The sequence below is a fragment of the Rhagoletis zephyria genome, unplaced genomic scaffold, assembly GCF_001687245.7.
Source record: "Rhagoletis zephyria isolate East Lansing unplaced genomic scaffold, Rhagoletis_zephyria_1.1 Rzeph_scaffold_00478, whole genome shotgun sequence".
Lineage (NCBI taxonomy): Eukaryota > Metazoa > Arthropoda > Insecta > Diptera > Tephritidae > Rhagoletis > Rhagoletis zephyria.
Genome location: NW_016157562.1, coordinates 79961 through 94210, shown reverse-complemented (window position 1 = coordinate 94210; position 14250 = coordinate 79961).

Here is a 14250-nt window from a genome sequence, read left to right as displayed (position 1 = left end):
CTGGACGACACCGCGAGTGGATCCAAAAGGCATAGGACTTCCTCTCCATCTGTCCGTCCGTCCATGGCCGTGTCCACCACGAAGCCATTCAGCGAAGCCACCAAAGAGCACCTCACGCTGGCGGTGTTGGACAAGGGCCATCCGGACGGCCACATCAGCACGGACAATTGGAAGTCCGTACTGATGGGTCTATGCAGGGTGTATAAGGGGATACTCCAGAAGTATCCCGGCCCTGCACCAGTCGTCCGTGATGCTGGGTGGCATCAGGGGCGGGTAAAGCTGGTGGCGTGTGCAGATGAACGCGCGGTCCGGCTTTACAAGGAAGCGATCTCCACGGTTGGACAGCTGTGGCCCGGGGCAGACTTAGTTGCTGTTCACAGGGATGAAATCCCTAACAGGCCGCGAGCCTGGGCCTGGGTCCCAGCTGAACCATCAAAGCCAGAGGAGATTCTTGAGTTTATCCGACTGGGCAACGAAGGACTGCCCACAAGTGATTGGAGGATAGTCCGAGTTGGCGAGACCAAGGGGAAGCAGCGTTTTGTTGGCTTTGTCATCAACGATGCTTCCGTCCCAGTTCTCGAGGGTTGTGGTGGGGTAATAAGCTACGGCTTTTACTCCATCACGGTGAAAATCCACCGGAAAACGGACCAACAAGGGGAGGAGGCGGGCAACGCCTCGAGCGGACCCACTCCTCCCGATAACTCTACCGACGAAGGGGCCAACAACACAGGCAACGCCTCGAGCGGACCTGGCGCCTCCGAGTCGGCATCGGTGGCAGACAGCGCGGGGTCCACAGGAAACACCACGAGTGGACCTGGGGACCTACCAACGGGTGTACCCGAAACCGCGTCAGATACTGAGAGCGACACGAGCTCAGTATCTGCCTACGTAGGGTCGGTATACAGCCGGTGGGCAATGCTGAACGAGGACCAGCTTCTGCACTCCGAACCGGAGGAGGAGGTTAATGACATCACAGTCATTGCCGCCGCCGAACGGGAGGAGCTAAAAGCGATGGACATCACCGACTCTGACGATGGTGCAGATCCTACAAATTAATCTGCACCATTCCAAGGCAGCCTCGGCTGCCCTTCCTCTTCGCCTCAACAATAAGGCTGAGGACTTGATTCTAGTCCAAGAGCATTGGATCGTTAGAAACAAGGTTTGCGGACTGAACTCTGATGCCTACCAGGTTGTAACAGCTCCAGTAGCAGGTAGGATCAGAGCTTGCATTCTGATTAAAAAAGTATATTCTTATTTNGGGAGGAGCTAGAAGCGATGGACATCACCGACTCTGAGGATGGTGCAGATCCTACAAATTAATCTGCACCATTCCAAGGCAGCCTCGGCTGCCCTTCCTCTTCGCCTCAGCAATAAGGCTGAGGACTTGATTCTAGTCCAAGAGCATTGGATCGTTAGAAACAAGGTTTGCGGACTGAACTCTGATGCCTACCAGGTTGTAACAGCTCCAGTAGCAGGTAGGATCAGAGCTTGCATTCTGATTAAAAAAGTATATTCTTATTTTTTACTCTCCCAATACAGCGACGAGGACACTGTCTGCATCAGCGTCCAGCTGAAGGAGAGCGTGATCTGGCTGGCAACATCCTACATGGCCCACGACAGCCATGTTTTTCCACCCTACAGACTGTAAGAAGCTGTGAAGGACGCAAATCGCAGGAAACTCCCGGTCATAATAGGGGCAGACGCTAACTCGCATAACACGATCTGGGGCTCAAGCGACACCAACTCTCGAGGTGAGTGTTTACTTGACTTTGTTCTTTTATATAATCTTACTGTATGTAACCGCGGGCGCGACCCTACTTTTGTGACCTCTGTTAGAAGCGAAGTGCTGGACATCACCCTTGTTTCGAGCGGTTTATCTGATCAGATAAGGGACTGGCAGGTGTCCAAAGAACACTCTTTCTCTGACCATCTCTACATTAGCTTTAAGCTCAATTTTGATCCTGCTCCTTTAACAGCATACAGGAACAAGAAGCGAACCGACTGGGCAAAGTATAAAAATACGCTGTCGGTCTCTCTACACAGATACGCTTCTCACGATAAGTCCTGCTTATCGTTAAGATCTGATGAAGCGAGTCTCTCGAATACGAAGGTTGTTTCTCTCGGTGAGCTGGACTCATCGTCAAAAATTGATGAAGCAGTGAACTTTGTGACAAATGCCTGTAATGCTGCTTTCAAAGCCTCCTGCCCAAGCACCCTCCCGAAGGGCAAAAAGAAACCCCAGTGGTGGAATCCTGAGATTTCAGCACTGAGGAAGAACAGCAGGAGGCTCTTCAATCAAGCTAAACGAACAGGTCTTTGGCAACCATACAAAGACGCACTCAAAGTTTTCAAGAAGGCCATAAAGAGGGCGAAACGCGAATCTTGGCAAAACTTCTGCGACAACATAGAAGAGAACTCTGAAGCCAACAGGCTGAGGAAAGTTCTCTCAAAATCTTCTTCAAGTAGGAACTCTATCCAGAAGCCTAACGGTGACTTATGAGCACTCACTTCCCGGGCTGCTCAGATGACACCCCCGATTTTACGCCCGGTCCTAGGACCTACTTGTCTCTGGGTGATACCGTTGGGGACATCGTAAGTGAGGAGAGGGTGGAATGGGCTTTAATGTCCTTTCAGCCCTACAAATCTCCTGGCCTTGACGGAATCTTTCCCGCTCAACTACAGGAAGCTAAAGACATACTGTGTCCCATGCTTTCTCAGATTTTTACAGCCTGCCTAACTCTGACTCACATACCACACGAGTGGACAAAGGCAAAGGTTGTATTCATACCAAAAGGAGGCAAGGCCGCTCATGTGAAACCGAAGGATTTCAGGCCTATAAGCCTCACCTCGTTCTTCCTCAAAACTCTAGAGAGGCTCATCGACGAATATATTCGACGGAATATTAAAGCTGACAACCTCTCCTCGAATCAGCATGCATATTCCAAGGGGAAATCCGTGGAGACCGCACTCCATGAAATCGTAGCGACGATTGAAAAAGGATTGGCCTTAAAGGAATACACGCTCGGAGTTTTTCTCGATATCGAGGGTGCTTTCAACAACGTCTACCCGAAGTCTGTTGTTAACTCCCTTCTTATGGCGGGGGTGCAGCGAGGTCTGGTGGATTTTGTTGAGCTCCTTCTCGGAAAGAGAACTATTCTATCAGAACTAGGGGATGGTTCCATTACAAAGTATGTGACCAGGGGCACCCCCCAAGGGGGCGTTCTCTCCCCTCTACTCTGGAATCTAACAGTGAACACCATACTTCTAAGCCTAAAGAGCACCGGTTGTCAAGTCATAGCGTACGCCGATGACATAGCAATCGTTGCAACGGGCAAACATCTTCAGGTCCTGAGTGAGTTGTTGCAAAACGCACTCGGTCTGGTAAACATCTGGTCCAAGGAATGTGGACTTAGTGTCAATCCTGCCAAGACAGAAATGGTACTTTTCACAAGGAAGTATAAAACTCCCTTATTTAAACCTCCCGCCCTAAACGGGGTGGCACTCACTCTCTCAACCGAGGTGAAATACCTTGGTGTTATTCTGGACAGGAAGCTGAACTGGAAGCGAAACACTGAAGACCGCTCCAGGAAGGCCAATACTGCCCTGTATGCCTGCAAAACGGCTATAGGCAAAAAATGGGGAATAAAACCACATATAGTACACTGGATGTACACAGCTGTGATAAGACCCATCCTTTTCTACGGGGTCACCGTATGGTGGCCTGCTCTAAACAACACCGTATCCAGAGCCAAGGTGGAACGTGTGCAGAGGACGGCTGCCATGCTCGTCACGGGAGCCCTGCCCACTACACCCACCAAATCCCTGGAAATAATCTTAAATCTTCCACCTGTGGATCTCTACGGCAAATTTCAGGCCGGCTGTAGTGCGGCTAGGCTAAATACAATCCAGCCGTGGAGGGACCTCAGATTCGGGCACGCAAAAGTACTTGAAACTCTACCGGATAATCTACGACAGATAGATTATACCACTCCTCTACTCTGTTTAGATAACAAATTCTCCACAAGAATCCCAGAGAGGAACGAGTGGGAAAGGGCCACAGACCTGAACCCAGGGTCTACGGCCATATATACAGATGGTTCCAAGCTAGACAAAGGAGTGGGTAGCGGGATCTACTCTGACGAACTCCTATCTCTATCTATTCTGACAGCCACGCTGCTATCAAATCTCTCAATTCTAACGAAGCAACGTCCAAAGTAGCCATCGAATGCAGAAATACTCTCAACCTGCTGGCATCAAAATGCTCCTTGACTGTTGTATGGGTCCCTGGACACAGGGACATCCCTGGCAACTGCCTAGCCGACGAGCTGGCAAGGAGGGGGACGCAACTTTCTGTAGTCAATTCTGCTCCGAATGCGGGCATACCTCTAACCTCCTGCAAACACAGACTAAAGGCGAAACTCGTTGAGGAGGTAAATATAAGATGGGCTGTGGAAACCACCTGCCATATTACCAGGCAAATATGGCCAAAGATTGATGTAAAGCGATCCATAGCTCTCACCCGGCTGGACCGCTCCTCTCTCAGATTAGTAGTCGGGGTAATCACCGGACACTGCCTGATGGGCACACACGGAAAAAGGTTGGGATACCTCACCAACGATTTCTGTCGCAGTTGCAGAGACGAGGAGGAGGTGGAGACCATCGAACACTATCTCTGCCACTGTCCCGCCCTGTCCAATATGCGCAACCAATTCTTCAACAAGTACTTTGTAGATTGTTTAGCCGATTTGAACTCGGCGAACGTTCTCGACTTTTTGTGCTATATAAAACGCACTCGGTTGTTCAATTACTAAGGGAGGGAAAGAAACAAATGGCTTCGGCCAGTGGTATCACAACGGGCTTTTCCAGCCCACGTGTGCTCCGCGTTCTGCGCGGGGCAGCCACTCTAACCTAACCTAACCTAACCTAGGTTTCAGCGAAAGTATTAAGAGATTTCGGATGTAACCCTGGACTATCGCTCCTAGCGGACCAACCGATATTACTTAGGTTGAAGTCACCAATTACACATAGATTTTCATGACTAGATGCTAAACATGCCCTTTGTAGATTGCATCACCACTAGATGGCGGTTGATAAGAAACGCAAATTACTAGTTTAGAAATACTATCCCCAGCAATACTAATTTGATCAATTTGATGAGGGTATCCTCATTCTTTAATGGCACAAGCGAACAGCGGTATTTTCGATTAACCGCTATTAATATATCTCCACCTCTAGAGAGACCAGTTTTTGAAACATCTCGGTCTTTGCGAAACACGTTGAACAGATTGCAGTCGAAAAACTCATTGTCATAAAAATTCTCATTCGACCATGTTTCAACGAGGACAAATATGTCATAGTCCAAGTGGGAACTCATGGCAAAAAGTTGTTTAGATTTGGTTCTAAGACCCGATACATTTGAAAATAGAGTTTCAGACGTTTTGGGATGACTTCTGGAGGGTCAACTAAGCTTCTTGCTTTGGGGGAAAAAACGGAAAGGACGAATCTTCACATGCGTTGGCCAAATGTCCTCATTAAGCACCTTTCCATAGCAGCATTCCGACACCCCAAGTTTAAAATTAATTTTTTTAAGTTTGTATACGTCAGTGTCCTTATTCACAAGCATATGGCAGGTCAGAAACTTCGTATCAAGCTCGGCGTGCTTTGAAACATCAGCTAATATATCGGCGCCAGTTACGTTATTTGAAAAACATGATAAATGCAAACACTTCAAACCAGGAACAACATGTAGTTCTTGGCTATTATTTGACCCAACGAAAATTGGTTGATTAAGTTTTCTACTACTGCGTTTCATTGTGAGCAACTGGTGCACAGATGATTTCGCTGTCTGATCAGGTGCGTGTAAAGAAGAGGCCGACGGCAGAGCTGCGGCACTGGCATAGGAGTCGGGAGCAGTGGTAGTGGTGGCGGCCGCAGCTGCAGCAATGTTAAACGATATCGGAGTTTCCCCTTTCTGCGTTTTCTCATTCCGCGTTTTCTCATTCAATACGTTCGTGTGATCAGCACTTTGCGAAGATGCTGGCAGGGGCGCAGAGCAGGTAAACGCAATATTCTCAGCAATAACACGAGAATCAGACACAGATTGAGACGATGACGAGGAGGAAGCAAGCGAATGAGTCTGACTAGCAGTACTCGAAAGTTTATTGTTTTTAGTGATTTTGACATTATCACTAGAGGCTGCATTCTCAGCAATAACACGAGAGTCAGACACAGATTGAGACGATGACGAGGAGGAAGCAAGCGAATGAGTCTGACTAGCAGTACTCGTAAGTTTATTGTTTTTAGTGATTTTGACATTACCACTAGGGGCTGCATTTAGACTATTGACACTAATAAAGACGATACCGTGCTGAGCTTTTACTTCGCATGTCAGCTTAGAAAGCACAGAGTCTTTGTCGCTGAGTAAAGATTTTAACGAACAAATCTCCTGATGGAGTTCAAACGTTTTTTTCATTAGATTTTCCCGATCAGCAAGCAACGCATTCACAGCAGAGAGTATGCGAGTATTGTCCGCTCTTAGAGCAGCGATTTCATTGGACACAATAAGCAATGTGGATTGTTGCTCAGTATTATTGTCTTTGGGCATGTTAATTTCTTCAATGTCTTTATTTATTGTCTCAAACGGCGAAGCTAATATTTCATTTCATTTACTTCATTTATTTATTTAAATCAAACATACAACCATAGGTTAAATTACAATGTTTGAGTCTTAACACTAGAAAGCTTATGTTCTACACCACAATATGGCAATTAATTAAACAGAAGGAGAGTAAATTAAAAGAAGAAACAGTAGAGGAGTACAGAAAAAAATACGAGGGACAGACATGGAGGTTACAGGTATACATCTCTAGTACTCGTTTAACAAATAGCGTAATAATTCATTCTTAAATTGCAGTGTGCGTTTTATGTTTTTAGTTTTATGAGGCAGAGCATTCCAAAGACGGACAGCGAAAACAAAGGACTGTCGTTATGTAACTAAGCTACTGACTTTCATATTAAGTATATTAAGTGATCGAGACGATTTAGTGAACTGAATCCGTTCTTTAAGATACTTGGGCTCCTGAGTTGTAATGATCTTATGAAGGAGTGTAAGACATTTTAGTTTTAGTAAGTCATCAAACGGTACTGAGCAAATTTGGGTGGCAAACACAGAAATGTGGTCACGACGTTTAATACAATAGACATACCTTGCGATGTTGTTATAGAGGACATTAAGTTTACCACGACACACACTGTCACAACTAGCATACAGTTCACAACCATACAATAACGTTGGTAACAAAAAAGTTTTAGCTAAAAGCAGTCGAGTTCTCACTGGTGTAAAGTGTTGCGTAGTCCATAAAGACCGCAGCATGCCATAAACCTTGCCTATTGTATTGTAAATGTGGGTACTCCATGACAAAGTTCTATTAAAAAAGACCCCTAAGTTCCTAGCAGTGTCCACAAATTGTATCACAGAGTTGTTGAGTTTTATTTCCATAAAGTCGTCAATATTAAAAGTCTTCTTATAAATAGCTGGGATTTGTTTAGATTCAGGACTAAACCATTATCGCAGGCCCACCTATTTACGAGTTATAAGTCAGAATTCAGGTTAGTAATACAGTTATTAATGGACGCAAAAGGACAGTTAACATATAATTGAACGTCATCTGCATAGATATGCACATCACTATGTTCTAAGACATTATGTAGGTCGTTAATGTACAACACAAACAACAATGGACCCAGAATTGAACCCTGGGGAACGCCCCGGGTTATAGGCAAACAGCTGGATGTTACGTTGCAAGCACTTACTACCTGTGAACGATCACTAATGTACGATTTCACTAAATTTAAGGCCGTTTGTGAGAAGTTAAATAAGTTTTTAAGTTTTAGACATAGGATTTCATGACTAACGGTATCAAAGGCTTATGAATGGTCAAGAAGAGTTAGAAAGGTAACATGATTGTTGTCGATGTTCTGTCTAATATCATCAGAAACTTTAATGAGTGCCGTCGTGCAACTCCTGTTAGACCTAAATCCAGATTGGTAAGGGTTAAGCAAGGAGTTGCGACTTAAGTAGAGATTTATCTGGCGGTGCATAATGTGCTCGAGGACTTTGGACAGGAAGGGAAGTATCGCAATAGGCCTATAATCACCATTGGGTTTTTCAATTGGAACTATCATAGCTCTTTTCCAGCAGAGTGGGAAATCCGAAGTTACCAAGATGGTATTCAGAGCAAAAGTTACGCAAGGTAGAATTTTATGTAGAATGCACTTGAAGAACTTAGGATGAATACCATCAGTACCAGTAGCATTCGACTTAACGCTAAGTATAGACTGAACAACTTCACAATCATCAACACTTTTGAAACAAAAACCAGAAGACGTAACACTCAAACAAGTACTATACCTTACAGGACATATATTGCAGCATTCAGCAGACAATTGCACAAATTTTTTGTTAAGCTCATTCACATCTAAATTTTCCGACACATAATTGCTTTTGTTACCAATCCCGATTTCATGAATACGTTTCCATGTCTTTTTAGAACCTATTGCAATGCTGAATTGATGTTCATAATACTTAAGCTTTAGCTGTTTTATGGCTCTGGTAACTTCTCTTCTCCGAGCCTTGAAATCACTGTAGGTTGTTTCACACCTAGATCGCTTCCATTTACGATAAGCCGCGTTGCGCTTGTGAATCAGTTTCTTAATATAATTGTTAAACCAAGGGCGGTTACGAACACTGGTTGATTTAGTTACGAGCGGAACAAATTCTTCGAAGAGTGTATTAATATGGGTCTGAATAAAATTGATCTGATCGTTTGAAGAAACGAAGTTGTAGACGGATCCTCAATCGATAGCATCGACAGCCACTTCAAGTTGCTTATAATCAATGTGTTGAAAGTCCCGATATGAAGTCCCGATCATGAAATCAAGTGTCAGAAAGATGAGATCGTGCTTGGAAAAATTCGGAACGGTTAGTTGGGCGTAGATTAGTATTTTTGATATATCACTTACAAAAAATAAGTCCAAAAGAGTGCAGCTGGTTTGAGTGACATGTGTAGGNTCCAGAAACTTTAATGAGTGCCGTCGTGTAACCCCTGTTAGAGCTAAATCCAGATTGGTAAGGGTTAAGCAAGGAGTTGCGACTTAAGTAGAAATTTATCTGGCGGTGCATAATGTGCTCGAGGACTTTCGACAGGAAGGGAAGTATCGCAATAGGCCTATAATCACCATTGGGTTTTTCAATTGGAACTATCATAGCTCTTTTCCAGCAGAGTGGGAAATCCGAAGTTACCAAGATGGTATTCAGAGCAAAAGTTACGCAAGGTAGAATTTTATGTAGAATGCACTTGAAGAACTTAGGATGAATACCATCAGTACCAGTAGCATTCGACTTAACGCTAAGTATAGACTGAACAACTTCACAATCATCAACACTTTTGAAACAAAAACCAGAAGACGTAACACTCAAACAAGTACTATACCTTACAGGACATATATTGCAGCATTCAGCAGACAATTGCACAAATTTTTTGTTAAGCTCATTCACATCTAAATTTTCCGACACATAATTGCTTTTGTTACCAATCCCGATTTCATGAATACGTTTCCATGTCTTTTTAGAACCTATTGCAATGCTGAATTGATGTTCATAATACTTAAGCTTTTGCTGTTTTATGGCTCTGGTAACTTCTCTTCTCCGAGCCTTGAAATCACTGTAGGTTGTTTCACACCTAGATCGCTTCCATTTACGATAAGCCGCGTTGCGCGTGTGAATCAGTTTCTTAATATAATTGTTAAACCAAGGGCGGTTACGAACACTGGTTGATTTAGTTACGAGCGGAACAAATTCTTCGAAGAGTGTATTAATATGGGTCTGAATAAAATTGATCTGATCGTTTGAAGAAACGAAGTTGTAGACGGATCCTCAATCGATAGCATCGACAGCCACTTCAAGTTGCTTATAATCAATGTGTTGAAAGTCCCGATATGAAGTCCCGATCATGAAATCAAGTGTCAGAAAGATGAGATCGTGCTTGGAAAAATTCGGAACGGTTAGTTGGGCGTAGATTAGTATTTTTGATATATCACTTACAAAAAATAAGTCCAAAAGAGTGCAGCTGGTTTGAGTGACATGTGTAGGTGTCCTTATGTTGGCAGAATACAGACCCAAATATCCCATCTTTGTTGAAAATTTACCTTCTCGAAGTACGTCGCTGTTAAAATCCCCAGCTATAACTATGTTGTTGTAGTTTAGAGTAAGATTTCCGATGAAAGCCATAAAGTGCTCATAAGAAAAAGAAGATTCAAAAATATATCTAAACTCGTCAATTTTGGCTGGTAAACTTTGAGCGTTTAGATGACATACTTTTAAGCCTTGCTTTTGCTGACTTAGGACACGTATCATATTAAAAGTGCTGTCATTGCCTTTGGAACTAAATCGATCATCCACACTCATTTATACAAAAGAGAACACACCGCACTTTAAGAGCAAATAGAATTTCCTGATATGTGCCAAACGCATTATAACATATAATAATCACAAACGATAGGGGGGAGAGTGTCTTTAGTAATAAAAGGTAGAAAGAAGAAACGCAGAGCGAGTAACAAAGTTTCTTACGAATAAAACATATCAGAAGGCTCCTTAGTCATTTGCTATTTTGCAGTAGTTTCTCTAAGGCCTCTTCGCAAAGGATCTTGACGGCAGTACCACCAGTTTGGACACGAAAAAACACCTCACCTCTCAAAAAAAAAGCAGTTGTTATTCGCTTTTGCTTTTTAAGCTGGGTAGCAAACTGCATAATTTCTCGATTACATTTAGTGAGACACTCGCTTAAGAAGATTCTCTCCTCTACCTTGTATCCGATATCTCGTAGTTGTATTCCTCTGCTGTTGGTTTTGTAAAACCCAGTAAAAGCTTTAAGCAGCGCGGAACGATCTTGGGGAGAAAAGAGCTTCACAATTATTGAGGCACTCTTGGAGTTACTGTTGCTGCGTACACGAAAAGCTGCTCGAAATGGGGGAGGGCCCAGTTGAGCTGCGCGGCAGATTTTATTAAAAATCTTGCCAACAACCTCACGGGGTATGCCCCGCACTATGACATCGGCGGCAACGCTGTTGTTTTCGTGCTTTTTTAGTTCCGCCTGAAGCGAGTCTACTTTGGGGCACAGCAGTTCAAATTTAGCACATTCCCGCTCAACCTTCTCGAGTCTAACCTCAAACTTGCGCATGTCTTGTTTGACATTGGCCACATCAGCAGCTACCTCGCTTATCCTCTGCATTAATCGATCCTCAGACTCCTTCAAGCGAGCGGCTATCAGATCCACCACGTTCTAAATTTTTGCTTCGAGTCGTGACACCCAAACGGAGGATGGCGGACTCTCGTTTTTACCAGGTTTTAAATGCGGTGTAGGTGGCTTTTGGGGTGAACTACCAACCAATCGAGCTGATTTCGTGCGCGTCGACATTGTTAGAATTGCAAATTAATTTAATTATATATATATATTTATCTGTTTTTAAAGCCAGCAACTATTCAATATTCCGCGAATAGTGCAGACGTTGTGTTAGGTTTNTATTTGTTTTTGTGTTCGTTTGCTAGATTGTATTTATTTATTCGTTTGCACTTATTTTGCAGAACTTATCCGTCGAGAGAAGGCTTTTATTTAATGCTCCTAAAAATGAACTCGATTCACTGATCCAGTTGATTTTATTTATGTTAAGTTTTATGACTTTATTTTAGCTTTTCTTGTAAGTTTTTTAGGAGCCAATTTAAACGATGACTTTTCACTAGGGTTGCCAACTATAATATAGGTGGCGAGCGGATAGAAGCACGACGCTTATCTGAACAATCTTTACACAAGAAATGCCTCTCTGTGGCTAACAGATAATCAACATCTGCTTGTACAATACCAACACATTTCATGTGGAAAAACACTTTACATATCGCACAGTCTATCTTCGGTTAGGTACGCTCAACTTTCTGCCCACAACAACACGGCATATTAATGTCACTTCTATTATTGAAGTTTTAAATTAGATATAGATTTCGTATCAGCAATTACATATTTTTCACCGACAGGCACATGAATATTGGTAAACCAAGAGTCAAAATTAACAACATTTTTAATGCAAAAATCATTTAGAAATATTGAGAAATGCAGAGCGAGAGAAAAACGCATCCGTGCCACGCAGCGACTAGTTTACACATTTTTTAAAGCTATCGACAAATTTGTACAGAAAAATGGTAAAACGAAAGGAGCGATGTCTAGGATGAAGCAAGAGGCAGAAAACGTCACGAGAAGGCACTGTATGATCCGTCGGTATGCCCTGGCGACTAGGAAGATGCCGCCACTAGATTAAAAACCCGTATTGGATGACGCTGCGAAGATAACAGAGGCCTGCGAAACTAAAATATATCTTTGGTTTGTTCTAGCACGTCGAGGTTTATTTATTGGTGACATGCATATTTTAGAATTTCTGGCGATTTGGATGAAAACCCCATAAATAAACAAAGAAAATCAGAAAAACGTACATATGTAACTTCGAAGTTAACGCTAAGAAAATGGATAACCGCTGGTTTCACCAGCAATTTAAATGGAAAATGATTTTTTATTTTCTGTCAATTTCCATATAATATTCAAAAAATTAAAATAATTTTTCACTTAAATTGCTTTTGTGACAATTTATTTGTTTAGCGTTACAGCACATCCCCAGCGTTAACTTAGAAGGTTTGACTCTGATGAGGTCTACAGCTGGATAACAAACCCGTTTTCATGTGACCCGAAAAGTAAACCTCCTGAGATGACAAATTATCCTTTTGAAAACCTTCTGGACATCAGTGAACAGCACTTTGAATAATAAATACTACGAAGGGAGCCAAGAGGATTCTGGATGCAAGTTATGCAGAATACACTGCTGTTGGCAAGATTGCATTAAAAATACTAGTGACTTTTTACTTTTACATTTCTATGTGAGACTGCGTTTTAAACAAATGCTTACATAAGCATGTAGTTTTTAAGCAAAAAACAAAACCGACTTCAATTCCCATATAAAAATTTAAGATAATCGTTAATCTCTTCATGATCCAATGATAGGATTCAAACCAAATTAGAATGGGACCACTTGAGAGGTAACAACATTCCTTTAAAAAAGAATTATAGTAATCGGTTAACGTGGTTCAAAGTTATGCGGGAGCATACATAAAAAAAATAACAAAAAAATATTCCGAAGAATTGATAACCTTCTCCTTTTTGTGAAGTCGGTTAAAAACAAATCCACCCGCAAGCTTTCAGCGTCAAATGGTTTCAGGGTAAAATTGTCAAAGCTCCCAATAAACTTAAAAGAAGTAATGAAATCATCAAAAAAATTTCAGTCCTCACATTAAATCTAAAGAAGCATAAAGTTAGCATTGTGTTTTCTTGTTTTCGTAGACATCAGAAGAGTAGGGGTACCTCCAAATTTTTTTAGCACAACAGGGTGCCGCGGTGAAAAAAGTATGGGAACCCCTGCTCTACACAAGTCTCCAAAAATCGCTCTCAGTACAGGATTTTGGAGTACGTGATAATTTTTCCCGTAACTTCCTGCAAGTTCGTGTAAAAACCTGAGCAGTCCACCATTCGAACGCACACTGGACTGGGCAGTCGGCCGAAAACAGGTTTCAGTTTTGTATACATGAACTACGCATGATTGTGTTAGTGCATGTGGCACATGCAAACAAAACGAAATAGAAAACATGTTGTATATGTGTGCGTGTCTGTCCACCGCCAATCCGCGGTTTTCGCGGACTGAACTGAGCGAGGTAAACTCGAACTCTCTTCCCTCTCTTACCCACACAAAACCGATTTTAGGCGGACTGAGCAGTCCAGTGTGCGGAGGTCCATTGAGTACTGGATCAGAGCTAATACAAGAACGAATTTAGCTTCCCATTTTGCAAACAAAAGATGGTGTGTTATATGTATTCATAACTTTAACGTAAACCTAGCGACAGATGAAGCAGCACCACAGATTAAATTTTTTAAAAGAAAAACTAAATTTAGGAATATATACAAATAGAAATGCTCAAACTGCAAGCTCAAAAACAGTAATTGATGCGGTGTTTTCAAGATATTTTAACGCCCTTGAGTCACAAGTATATACAAGTGCCATATTTTATCAATCATTCCGATAATTTCATGTATATAAAAGAATTAAAAATGCAAATGAATAAAAAAAAAAATTAAGTAAAATTAATTTCTAACCTAACCG